Source organism: Xyrauchen texanus, chromosome 3 (assembly GCF_025860055.1).
Source record: "Xyrauchen texanus isolate HMW12.3.18 chromosome 3, RBS_HiC_50CHRs, whole genome shotgun sequence".
Lineage (NCBI taxonomy): Eukaryota > Metazoa > Chordata > Actinopteri > Cypriniformes > Catostomidae > Xyrauchen > Xyrauchen texanus.
Window position 1 is genome coordinate 2,628,048 of NC_068278.1, and position 14,440 is coordinate 2,642,487.

The following is a 14,440-nucleotide window of genomic DNA, read 5'->3' on the forward strand; positions in this document are numbered from 1 at the left end:
CAGTTTGCTAGCTAGCAAAATTTTACAAATGATATAAACTTGATATTCTAGATAACTAGATAAAATGAGGCCTCAACTTCATTCGACATTAGCACCAGGGTGGCGTGTTAAGGGCAGGTTTTAGGGCAATGCTGCGTGGCTATTGGCCCGATGGTGGGAACGCAGATCGATTTTGGTCTTGCGGCTCGATGTCCGAGGCTGAACAGTTTATAGTCCTGGCTCACACTGGCCCGCTGGTGGAAAAGCAGTTATTTTGCTATTTTTTGTGCAAAAAAAAAGACTGATGTGTGTGCTTAACCTGTAATATGCCTCCCTTGTCTCCAGTGGTGGATTTATCAGGGTGGCATTGGGTGGCAAGTGCAACCCTAAGAAAAAGCATTGCCACCCCAGCATTTGGTGTCCAAATGTATAAAATATAAAAGTGTATTTTAGTTGATGCTTGATGTCCTTGGCCGATCATTATAAATTCTCCTTCCTGCCCAGTAGGACATGCACGAAGTATGTGAATCGCCAAAAACAAAAGAAGCATGCGAAAGTGCAGACTGATGGTAAAAAAGGACTTAAATATTGATCTGTTTCTCGCTTATCTCATTGCTTTAAAAGATATAGATTTAACCACTGGAGACTTATGGATTAATTTAATGCAGCCTGTATGTGGTTTTGGAGCTTCAAAGCTTTGGTCACCATTGACTTACATTGTATGGACCTACAAAGCTGAAATTCATTTGTGTTCTACAAATGAAAGAAAGCCATACACATCTGGGATGGCATTAGGGTGAGGAAATTATGTGAGAATTTTCATTTTGGGGTGAACTGTCCCTTTAAAGGTTTAGGGTTTGGATATGATATTACACTTTATAGTAATGTTTAGGTTTGGGGTTTGGATCAGTGGTCAGCTGTTATATAGTTAGTTGCATTTTATTATTTGCAACTAACAGAGTTTTTCCCGACTGTCAGTGACACCTGCAAACAGTTTCAGAAATGTAGAAGGCTCGAGGCAAAAATGGCACTTATAGTAAATAAAATACATAAAAAAAATGCCCCAAATATTTTAATTGTGGGGGCAAAAAATGCTAAACTTTGATTATATTTTCAGTAACATTTTACACCAATATCCTTTTATATATATTATTAAATGTTATTAGACATTATTAAGTAATTAACAATAAGTTATTAACAGCATTTATTAATCTTACACTAGTTGATGTTAATTAATCAATTTTAATTGTTCATTGTAAGTTCAGAATGCATTTTCTAATGTTAACATATGCAACTTTTTAAAATGTCTTTTCTACCCAATTTGGTAAGCCCAATTCCCAAGTCCTCGTTGTGTCGTATTGACTTTCCTCAGTCCGGGGAGCGGAGGACGAACATCAGTTTCCTCCGTGTCTGAGACCGTCAATCCGCGCATCTTATCATGTGTCTCGTTGAGTGCGTTACCATGGAGACATGTGTGTGTGGAGGCTCACGCTAATCTTCGAGGCATCCTGCACAACTCACCACGCGCTCCACCGAAAGCGAGAAGCACATTATAGCAACCACGAGGAGGTTAACCCATGTGACTCTACCTTCCCTAGCAACCGGGCCAATTTGGGTGCTGAGTGACACACCCTGGGATTCGAACTCGCAACTCGCAGCGTCATTACTTGCTGAGCTACCCAATGTATACAACTTTTAATAAAACATGAATTAGTGTATGTATAAATTAATTCTAAAAAAGATTTATAAGTGCTGTAATAGAATTGTTCATTGTTAGTTCGTGTTAAATAATGTAGTTAACTAATGTCAACCTTATCGTTACATGTTACCATACTTTCTAATATTCCATTTTTGGTAATAAACATCTAGTTTAATATTGGTTTAAAGTATTCAACTTATTTGGAATGCAAGATGCATTTTTTTAAAATGCTCTTTTTAATTAAACAAAAATCCTCTCATAAATGTAAAAAATGCTTATTTAAAAATTCAATAAAAATGATTTATTACAAATGAAATGTCTGACATTGCTTGTGTCGACCCACCTCTTGAAAACCACTGCTTGAAACTTTTGGAAGAGGCTTAAGAAAACGTATAGGGAAAGAAGATGTAACCTTTATCTTTTATCTTTTCAAAGACGAAGGAGTGGCTCAATCCACAGCTGCAGGTTTACAGAATATGGAAACAATCCTTCCTCAGAATTAAGAGAGCAGATGAAAGGTTTTATTTCTGCACATTTCAAAAGCCTCAGCACTGGCAGACATGCACTAATGCCTTAATTCTACAGACACTTCAAGAGACACACATGGAACATCTTCACATGGCCTTTTATTTTCCAGCAGGCTGGCAGACGCTCACCGCTACATTTGGGGAAAAGGTTTGACGGCGAGGTGAAATCGCACCAGCTGGCAAGCTCTACCTCTACCTCTTCTTCCCCTACAGGTTGCCATTGTTTATTAATAATCCCAGCGGTCTCCGCTGGCAACGGCGATGGCGAAACAGCTGGTGGGCCTCAAACGAACATGGGCTTGAGCCGGCGAGATTTTCTCTGCCCGTCACGAGTGTTTCCCTCCACAGTCTAACAGTTAAGGGACCGCCTAGCTCCACGGTCGCCTTTCATTCAGTCCTTTAATTACATAATTGTATGAATTATTGAGGTTAATCGCTGCAAATGACCATGGCTTTTAATAATTTATGAAGATAAGGGGAAAACAGTTGTCGGGAACCCGTTTCCCAGCTCCCCCCAACCCCCCACCATGCAGGGCCACACACTTCCCTTCAAAGAGCCCTGTAATCAAAAGTAAAAGATTTCCTACAGCAGTGATATTTGCATAAAGCAGCAGGTTTAAAGAGCTTAGTGTCACTTCTGCATTTTTAAAGAATTAAATGTATTTGGTTTATAAACGTTACAATCTGTAGAGCTGTGTCGATGGAATAATTTCTCAATATATCACAATTATTTTTCTACTCCAAACATTATTACATACATTGCGTATTTTGCGCTAACTAGCACCTTGTAACTAGCACTTACATTTAACATGAATTATATGGTATTATCCACTTCCATTTATAACACTGAGCATTTATTTGTTATCTAAAGTGTCATTTGATACATAACTGCAAAATACACAATTATTAAATATTTCCTCCGGCTTTTCACGCACTGTAGATATACTGTATTTCAGATATTTATTAAATGATATGAAACCAAAGACAAAGGCAATATTGCAGTCAGAGTGGGCACTTTCATTACAGCTAATATACTTAATAGCCTAATCAAAAACTCCCTATGCCCACAACAATCTAGTTACAATTCTCAGAGGCTGCTCAGATATGAGCGAACGCGTTTCAGATACAATTATTTTCACAATGTCACAGGATCATTTTATATATAACATGATGAGCCAATGCAATCTCAGTAAAATGCCCTCGTACTGTCTAAGAAATTCTGAGGAACATTATAAAACATGTAGATGGGCTATTAAGAAAATAAATACAAGCAATTATCAAAAGCAATAAACAGCAGAGCCCCTGCAGATGTGAAGGCTTTTCATTATTACCTTTAAATTGGCTTCCATTTCCAAAATCCAATTTAACAGCAGTTCAGCATTGGCTACAACAGAATAACTGCTTGAAGGTTTATCCCTGAAAAGCATGTTAGTTAAATGTAAAGTATTCCCCTATCTTGTTCTTTTGATCCCAAAATTACTAAAGCAAATTTGGTTAGCCTGTGCAAGCACTGAAAAGAGACAGAACAAGAGATATTTAAATACTTCAGTACTAATGCAAAGACAATACTAATATCCCATACAGCAAAAATGAAATGATCCAGCATGTAGCAGACATTAGCTCTAGAGCTGCCAACCTAGAACATTTTGAAGATAGCTTCACATGTATCCCTCACGAAGAATGCATTTTGATGAGCTAAAAAAATGAACCCAGGATGGCAGTCGAGTCCAGAGAAAGTTGATAATGTTTCTCATTAAATCCTGAACGTGTTGTTAAAATAGTTCACTCTAATTAAAATGCACTATTGTAAATGTGTGCTATGTATTTATTGTGCTTCTCTGAGTGTTATGCAGCTATTTAGTAGCGACCAGCTGAGGCAATTGTAACATACATATGACTTCAATAAAAACTAGCTATAGTGATGATACTAACATTTTGTACTGTTGTGAATTTACATTGGAGCTGGTTGGTTTCGTTCATGCTAACAACTCTTTCAACAGTGGGCGGCTGTGGCTCAGGTGGTAGAGCGGGTCGGCCACTAATTGCAGGGTTGGTGGTTTTCATCCTGGCCCACATGACTCCACATGCCGAAGTGTCCTTGGGCAAGACACTGAACCACAAGTTGCTCCCAATGGCAGGCTAGCACCTTACATGCAGCTCTGCCGTCATTGGTGTATATGAGTGTGTGTGTGAATGGGTGAATGGGACACAGTGTAAAGTGCTTTGGTAACCGCTAAGGTTAAAAATGCTAATGACTAATAACTCATTCTTAAATGCTTTATAAATCCTTTTTATGCAGTTATATCAACATGAATACATTTTTATACTCATTCACAGCATATAAAAACCCTGATGACCATAAAGCCATCCTAAACTTTATATATTTCTTGTGCTTTTCTAAGTATTACGTAGCTAGCCTAGCAACATGCTAACGGCAGATTTTTAGAATCAATTTAGCGCAACAGTCTGGTTCCGGACGTATAAATACCTTTTAATTTTCATATTTTTATCTTTAAAGACAGACATACGGTGAGCTCCAAGGTTGTTAATTGATGGTATATGCTTCTGTTGAAGCCATCAGTCCATATTTTAACGTTCATTGTTTCAAAGTCATGTTTAATAGCAGAATTCCTTGTGAAGTACTACACTACCCATGATCCTGAAGAGAAAGATCCACCAATCAGAGAATCAGGACAAACAAACCACAGAAAAAGAGTTCTGCAGCGACTGCCCACACTCCCATGACGCACTATAACTGACGCAATTGATTTGATCTCCTTAGACTCTCAAACTAAATACAAATTGAATATTTTGTAATAAAATTCAAATAATTGTTTTCTATACTTTTATTACATGGCTTTCTAGAATACTGTATTCTGGTTGGTCAGTTGGTACATCAAGTGTTCTGATATAAAGTTATATCATACCGGTCATCCGGAGATTCTGAGTTGTCTTTCCAATTCCATTAACACTCTGTGACCTCTCCAAGTAAGCTTATAAAATAATTTTAACAATATTCTATGTCTGTTTATTTATTAACATCTTTGAATCAATAGTTTTGGGGCCTGGGTAGCTCAGCGAGTATTGACACTGACTACCAACCCTAGAGTCGTGAGCTCGAATCCTAAGCAACCAAATTGGCCCGGTTGCTAGGGAGGGTAGAATCACATCGGGTAACCTCCTCGTGGTGGTGATTAGTGGTTCTCACTCTCAATGTGGCGTGTGGTTAGTTGTGCATGGATCCAGAGTGTCATGCACAACACGTCACGTGATACGATGCTTGGATTAACGGTCTCAGAAGCGGAGGCAACTGAGACTTGTCCTCCGCCACCCGAGGTGAGTAACCATGCCACCACAAGGACCTACTAAGTAGTGGGAATTGGGCATTCGAAATTGAGAGAAAAGGGGATAAAAAAATATTTTCAATTGTTTTTCATTTGACTATTTTATTCACAATGCTTCATGGTAATTTAGTTTAGTCCTGCATTAGAGCTTAAGTACACAATCTTGTCTTTTTATGTCTTTTTTCAATTTTCAAATACTTTCCTGCTTCAAATCAAAGTTTTGTACTGTTGTGATTTACATTGGAGCTGGTTGGTTTCATTCATGGCTAACAGCTCTTTCATTTGCAAGCATGATGGCTGAAATAGTGGGCGGGCAATGTTGCGCTCGATTTTGAGCTGAGACTCTCATGTGCTTTACATGAGGAGCAGCCTATATTGAACACTCCTATTGAATCACTTCTGAGATTCAATTTGGGTAAGGATACTGCCATAGTGGACAGCTCAGAAGTCACATATATCCATGAGATCGATCGATTTGTACATGTAGCTATTAAAGACCTGAGCACCATAACATCAGCTCTTTAATGACCATTAAAAACATTAAAGATAAATTATATCATAAGGTTTGCTCTACAATTATGTAGAAGTCCTGCAAAGTGTGTCACAATGAATTCAGTGTCTGTTGATAAAGACAGTAGATCTGTTTTACTGTCATTTTATTATGCAACTCCAGAATCTCTCTAAAGGAGGACGTGTAATATTTGACCCATAAATGTTCGATTCAGATGTCTATATTAATTTTACAAGGCTGAAAAGAATTCTGCAAGCGAGATCAATTGATCCAGCGGTTTTCATTTAATGTCCCCTGAGCAGATTTCATATTAGCATAGCAGGATTATTATCAGCGGACTAATTTTAGCAGCATCCTAATTTCAGTTAACACAAGGTGTTCTGAGATTACCTAAAATGCCTGAAACCCAGAGACTGACTTTTTGCCTTGCTTCGCAATTATTAGATCCCACAGAGAGAGCTGCTCATATTATCTGCTTAAAGTCTTGAATTAATCACAACACCAGAGACATTCTTGCCTCTGTGATGGTGTAATGACTTGTGCAGCACTAGTCACGAGTTATGACATTTTTTGGCAATAAAAGGGCTCAAAGTTTAGCATAAAATGAAACTGAGCATAATACTGACCAACATAATGTGCATATTTACATTTTGGCCACTTACATCTTATATTTAGTAGCAGCCTGGCAGTACTGATGGTAAACTACGGAAGTATCTGATTTGGCGATAACTCCCCTTTGTTAACAGTTTATAAAGGGGTTCATTAATGACTAATAACTCATTTATAAATACATTATACATCATTTATATGCAGTTATATCAACATGAATAAGTCTTCATGCTTATATAATAATAACTGATGATCATTAAACCATTCTGAACATCATGAACAGGTTTCTAATATTGGCAATTCCTTGAAATGTGTCTGCTTTACATTAAGATATATTTTCATAGGTTAATAATGTTGAATAAATGTTATTAAGCATTTATAACACGTGAGGTAAAACGACACAATCTGCATGAAAGTCTCCACTTTTTTTCATGTAATTATAACAACATATCAATGATTTATACTGCATTAATAAATGGCTTAGTAGTCATTACTAAACACCTTTATAAACCCTCAAGAGAGTTAACGTTAAAGTAAAGGGTTACGTTTTTTAAGAGGGTTCATTAATGACTAATAAGTCATTTACAAATGCATAATAAATAAATGATAGGCAGTTATACCAACATGAATAAAAATAACTTTCATGAAATACTAACATGTTATACATTCTTAATAACTATTATATTAAATGGAAGGATTATGCCACTATGCAAATTTGTGTTTATATTCATTACTGTAATATTTGGACTCACTTGTGTTCCCAGTCTCAACTTACCTAGTCTTAGTTACCTAAAGTCCTTTGTAAAAACACTTCAGATCTCCGTGCTTATTCACAGCATATATCATCTAATAAATCCTGATGAACATTAAACCATACTGAACTTTATGTAAAGTGTTAAAATATTGAATATTAAATTCCAACATTCCTCAAGACCTTTCACATGTGTTATTAATAGCCAATAGAATATTTATAAATCAGAACTGATGAATGTATTTAAACACATGAAAGGGGCAAGCCATCAATACAAAATTGCTCAGTGGGTAATTCTGATGACACTAAAGAACCACACAATAAACAAACCTGCGTTCCATCTAACCGCACCTCAGGAGCTGTTTTTCCTGAGAACTAGAACGCCAAGTTCCCCAGCTGCACCCTTTTACATCGCAGCCAATGCCACTGCTGCCAGCGTCACACACTGCTTATTATTCCCTCTGCCAAAGACACCTCGCACTTGATATTCTCATCTTGGTCTGCGTGTAGACCGACCGTCTTCGCCTCCATGTCTGTGGACGGAGACAAGCTGAGAGACTAGTTCCCTCAGATCCATTAGCTCTCAATTGACCAGCTCCATTATTTGCCTTTGTGAATGATGGTTAGAGTAGGTACCAGTCAATCGACCACGCAGGTGCGACGGTGGCGAGAGTTACGCTGCAGCGTGCACCTGGGCTGTTGTGAAGGGCTGGTTCGTGCGGGGTGTTAAGTTGCAGATTTTTGCCTGTAGCTTCTGCTGACATTTTCAAACAGTCGCAAGTGCAGCTTGTTTGTGCTTATGGGTAATTGGACATCAATGTGTATCTGGGTTTGTGTGCATTTATTGCGAGAGTGAGCAAATAAAAACATTGAGAGTTGATTGCATTGCTGAGATAATGCAAACTGATTGTTATTTTCCTGTTAGTGCTAAAAACAAAATCTATTGCATTATAATATATACTTGAAAAAAATAACCCTACTGTAGCACTTAATGGGGTAACACTTAACACTGATGTTCCCTTTGTTAAGGGTTTATAAAGGGATTCAATAATGCCCAATAACTCATTTACAAATGCATTATAAATCATTAATATTCAGCTATAACAACATGAATAAAGACGGCAACTGTCATGCAGCACTTACCAAATAGTGAGCCATTTTAACTCACGTGTTATAAATGCGTAATAAGACTTAATTAACGTTAGAAACCTATGTACATAAAAGTCTTTATGTACTGTATGATATCTGCTGTGAATGTGCATTAAGATCTGAAAAGTGTTTTACAGTGGACTTTAGGTAAGTTGGAACAGCACTCGGAGTAGCGCAATTCTTAACATGGCAAGTCATTACAGTAATTAATATAAACACACATAATGCCTTCTTTTAATCTCACTATAATAGTCTATTTTTGCTGCACTGTGAAATAATTAACATGAATTAGGGCATTTTATGTTTTTGATGAATATATGTATGAACAAGGTTATTTATTAAGCATTTATAATATGCAGGGTAAAATGCACAGTTTGGAAAGTACTGCATGAAAGTCGCCCTTTTATTCATGTTGTTATAACTGCATATTCTTGATTCAAAAGGCATTTGTAAATTACGTATTAGTCATTAATGAAGCCATTCATAAACCCTTAACAAAGAAAACAATGTTATGTGTTACTGTTGTTTCAAACAGAGATTCAAAGTAGGCCACAAACAACAGCTACAGTTAGAGCATACATGCAGACTAATCATTCAAATTGATGGTACATCATAATTTTGCATAATACACCCAGATGAAAAGTGCACAGTGACTACATTTGATTCACTGCGCCAGTAATAGGATGCATCCCGGAAAAACTCTTTCGAACTCTCGGCAGCACCATTTGCTTTGTGTCCATCATAATCACTCAATTACCAAAAGCTTCAAAGTCAAATTTGACATCAAGCTCAAAAGTGCGAGAGCTCCCCCAACAGTTAAGCATCAGAAACACATTTGCAAGACTTCACCTCCAGCTTTGAGCTTCACCAATGCCCTCGAAATGCTGCTTGTGCCACAGTCACGAAGATGTGCCCTCTTTTCACCAGCTCCATGCTCTTCAGTGCCACAGAACTGATTTTAATGTCAATGTAAACACTTCAAATCAATCTACATCAAATCTCCAGGGTAATAAAGGCCTGTGTTGCAAGAATTAGAGGTTGTTTTTGTTTTGAACCACAGTAGGGCATGATTATTGACTTTGCAGTTGCAGCAGAAAATATTTAAAGGTGGAAAGTGTGTTTATTTCCTCATAATGTGCCAAAGACGTGTATGAGATGTTTTTTTATGCTCAGTGAGAAGCAACATTTCTGACTCAATTGCAAAACACTAAACACATTAGGTGTCATACTCTTAATTTTGATGATACTTTGTTTGTGTCATAAATGTGGCCATGGCTGTGAGTTGACTCAGCAAATACATAAACACAAACACACACACACACACACACACACACACACACACACACACACACACACACACACAAACACACCAACTCCAGATCAATCTAAACTTGAACACATGAGTATTTCTGCATGCAGAGAAGGTGAAGAGACCAGGAGCATGAAAACAAACCTGACACGCTGCAGTTTTTTATTATTATTATTATTATTATTACCACTCATCCGTGTCTTTACTCAAATTTGGGAGTGGATCATCTGCAGTCCAGTCCCGTACCGCTATTCGCAAATCCATGCACAAATAGCATAATTTACTTCCTTAAAATGCGACATTTCTAAGCACAACCCGGTGAAGGAGCTTATCTGAAACTGAAGTGATGCGTTAAAAATCCTTCAAACATTCATTTTCTCACGAGTCCAGTGCGCCATCACTAACACACATCAGAACAGCCCGCTTTTTAAAAGCTCCGTATTCTTCCCGAAGATCCGAACGAGCGATCGCACTCACCTGAATCGGATTCTCCCGTGTGTCGGGGCTTTAAAGTTGTGCTGAGGCTCCGGGTCCGGCTGCGGGGCTCATGCTGCGCTCTCGGGCTCTGGTTCGGGCTTTCGGACGGGTTAGCGACTGCTCTCATGCTCAAGAGGAAGAAATCCGGCGGTTCAGTTCGGTGAGCAGCATTTGAGAGACACCGGACGTGTAAAATGAGCGTCAGCCACAACAGATGCGGAGGAAATATCCGACAGTGGTGCAGCAGCTCAGAATGGAGAGAGAGAGAGAGAGAGAGAGAGAGAGAGAGAGAGAGAGAGAGAGAGAGAGAGAGAGAGAGTCCGTCTGGTGCTGAGGAGAGAAACGAGGAGGCGCCGTGTATCAGTGGAGGGGATTGTAGAGGAGTTGATGGCAGACAGAAAGGGGAGTGTCTCAATCGCATCCAACGTTTGCGAGAGAGAGAGAGAGAGAGAGAGAGAGAGAGAGACTGTATATATATTTAAATATAATATTTATTTAAATATTATTTATACCATTATATTTTAGTGTATAATATAGTATAATATTTTATTATAAGATTGTAGAAATTTAAATGTTATTATTTTATAATTTATATATATATATATATATATATATATATATATATATATATACAGAGTTGGGGAGTAGTGGAATACATGTAACTGGATTACGCATTTAGAATACAAAATATAAGTAACTGTATTCCACTACAGTTACAATTTAAATACTTTGTAATTAGAATACAGTTTACTAACTGAAGAGATTACTTTGCATTTTATTGTCATTTGTTTCATTTAATATTTAGTACTTTCAGATGGAAAAATGCATCCATATAAAAGATGCGAACCAAAGTGCATTTGAACAGCGGTGAGACAATTTGTGTTACATTTATACGAGCAGACAGAGAAGTAAGTTTGGAGCAGAAGAAATAGAAATAAACCTTGTGTAAAAGTTTTTATATTCAAAACAAGTGAAAAAATCTACCAGTGCTGAAGCAGTAATCCAAAGTATTTAGAATACGTTACTGACCTTGAGTAATCTAACGGAATACGTTACAAATTACATTTTACAGCATGTAATCTGTAATCTGTAAAAAAGTAACCCTGGCAACCCTGTATATAAATATATTAGAAATATCACACGAGCAAGACAGCGATATGGTCCTACATCAGTACTGCTATGATTCGGCCGCAGGCCGAGTGCCGTAGTTAATCAAAGTAGTTTGCTGATTTAGGGCCATATCGCACTCTTGCTCGTGCTGCGAGCACAATTGCGAGTGTGATATTTCTTATATACAACAGTTCAATGAACAAGTACATTTAAAAATGCAATGGATCAGAATCTGCCATTGCTGGTTCAAAACAAATGATGCATACAAGCCTCCGTTAGTAGTTCAAAAATGTCACTTCAGAAATAGTATCATTGTTGTCTCTAACAAGTTATTGGATTAACAAGGATGGATGTGTGTGTGTGTGGGTGAGAGAGAGAGAGAGAGAGAGAGAGAGATGGAGCATGTGTGATCACCTGTTGCCACTCCCAAGCAAAGATGCTGTCAGCTTTCTGAAGATCAGTTTTCTCAGTGGAAAAATAGCATCCAAGCAGGGGTATTTCTCCCTATTTCACGGTAGCCGGTGCGCAAGAGTCATTTACTATAGAAACCACAATCTTCTCTGCCATTTTGAACAGTACTTTTTCTCCAATGTGGAAACTCCAGAAAGAGGTGAGCGCTGTTGTGTCTCTCAGCTGTGATGAGTCGGAATGCTAAAGTTGTTTGTTTAAAGCTATGTCCTAGCTTTAGTATTAATATTACGAGTGATCACGAAGAGCTGTTGTGTATAAACAATGCAGATTCACTTCACGTCACCTAACTGGCTCACATTACACAAAAAAATTATCTTTTGCCACCACCTGCTGGCTAACATATGTACTGTAAAATAAATACATGTAAAAACACACATACAATAGCTCTTAACACATCTGCACTGCTATTGCACTTTAGTTTAGAACAGCAGGAACAAAAGCAGAGTGATACACACAGTCTTAGTGCTGATGGTGTCAGACCATCAGTGCTCATGGAATGTCTCTCGTCCAATCAGATTTGAGGACCGGAACTAAATGTTGTGTGTGTGTGTATGTATATATATATATATGATATTGATTTACTTACCATGCCAATAAATCCACTTGACTGAATTGAGACAGAGAGACTATCTTCATTTGTAGTATTTTATTCATTTTAATTATTCAAAAATATACTTTTAATATATTTTATCGTCCTGAACCCAAGTTCAACTGCTGAGTGCATTTTTGTTTTCCTTTTTTGATTCATAACACATAATAAACAGCAAAAGAAATAAAAAGAAAAGAAACATTAAAAAAAATCTATAGCAAATAGCACAGCGGGACTAAGTTTTAAATTAATACCAATCAGTCTTTTTTATTTATATATTGTATTTTATTTATTTTTTAATCAAATTCTTTATTCTGTTTCCTGGAGTGTTGTGTGGAGTGTTTTTTTGTCACATGACTCTTGTGTAGCAAGTTTAACCCTTTAATGACAGCCAGTCACCTGAACTGAGATCAGTCAGTTTAAATGATATTAAATTGTGCGTTGCGTATAGCCAAGCCAAAATACATAAAAAAATATGTAAATAGAATTATATACTGTAGTTTTATTATATTTTGTTTTTATAATATAATTTCTATATTCACGAGTTCGTTAGCCCATATCATCTTTAAGCTATTAAGGTTAAACTTATTTGGATTGCTGTCCACGGAGGAAGGGCTCGATGAAGCAGCTTCAACTCAAGCTCTGAAGTATCCCCCCTAGGACTATTAATAGGAGATGATTAAGAGGGGCAAGATGCCTAGGGTAAAAGTGGAGTTGGGGAGGTGGAGGGATGCTGGAAACAGCTGAGACCGAAAACAGGTAAAGAGCTGCTTATATATTCTGCCTGTTAATTGAAAGATTAGATGGACCAAAATTACGTTAAATAACTTCAATTCAAGAGTTTGTTTGCCCATGTAACCTTTAAGCTATTAAGGCTAAACTTATTTGCTGTGCTGTCCACAGAGGTGCTCGAGCTCAAAAAAAGATGCAGGAGGAGTTTAGGACAGGAAGTTGGATTCTTAGAGTATGTATATGATCATTAGACTTGATTGTAGGGAAAGACCCCCCAAAAAAAAAAGTGAATTGAAAGGGATGAAGGTATTTGATGTGGGATGGTGGTTGCCTAGTTTTTGCAGGAGCTGTGGGCGGGGCAGCTGATTGATCCAAGATGGCGGCGCGGTAGCACGCAGCGGCCACTCCGGATCCACAATGGTGCTATTTTTGTTAAAAAAGCCCGACTTTTGCAACACATGGACATCGGAGCAACCTGTGTTCGTGTCTACCATCGCCAGACACTACTGAAATATAAGACTCATGCAAAAACCAAGCTGCATGATGACCTGCAGGAGGCGCTACGCGTACTCGGCTTGCTGCGGAGACCAGGCCTCCAGCCCTCGGCGTCGCCTGATGCCGGTGGCCGGGGGAGAGGACATCGTAAGCGGTGTGCGAAAGCGAAGCGCGGAAAGAGGGCGGGGTCCATGCTAGGCTAAAAACAAACCCTAGCCGGCCGGCTCTCCCGTCTATCCTGCTCTCAAATGTTTGCTCCCTGGACAATAAACTGGACTATATCCGACTCCAGCAGGCTACGTAGCGTGAGTTTAGAGACTGCTGCGTCTTTGTTTTCACGGAGACGTGGCTCAGCGACAGAGTTCTGGATGCCGCCATTCAGCTAGACGGGCTCGCCTCGTTTCGTGCCGACAGAAATACAGCTCTCTGCGGTAAGACTCAGCGGTGGTGGCTTGTGTGTTTACATCAACACGGAATGGTGCAAGAACTCTATGCTAGTCTCTAGTTACTGTTCATCGCTGTTGGAGCTTGTGACTGTTAGATGCAGACCTTTTTATCTACCACGGGAATTCACCACTGTTTGCATAACCGAGTTTACATTCCCCAGCGCTAACGCTAAGGAAGCGCTCTGTGAACTGTATGGGGCTATGAGCTGAACTGCAGAACGCTCACCCCGACGGACTGTTTA

The 14,440-nt window shown here is 38.4% G+C and overlaps 1 protein-coding gene across 1 annotated transcript in view; it reads right to left on the minus strand.

Annotated features, from left to right (window-relative positions):
- LOC127633161 (BMP/retinoic acid-inducible neural-specific protein 1) overlaps positions 1–10,674 on the minus strand; it is a 226,750-nt gene extending 216,076 nt beyond the window's left edge. Inside the window, exon 1 of the mRNA XM_052112045.1 lies at positions 10,356–10,674. The gene's annotated coding sequence lies outside the window, so the exon portion shown is untranslated. The remainder of the gene's footprint in view (positions 1–10,355) is intronic.
- Positions 10,675–14,440: the final 3,766 nt, after the last annotated feature.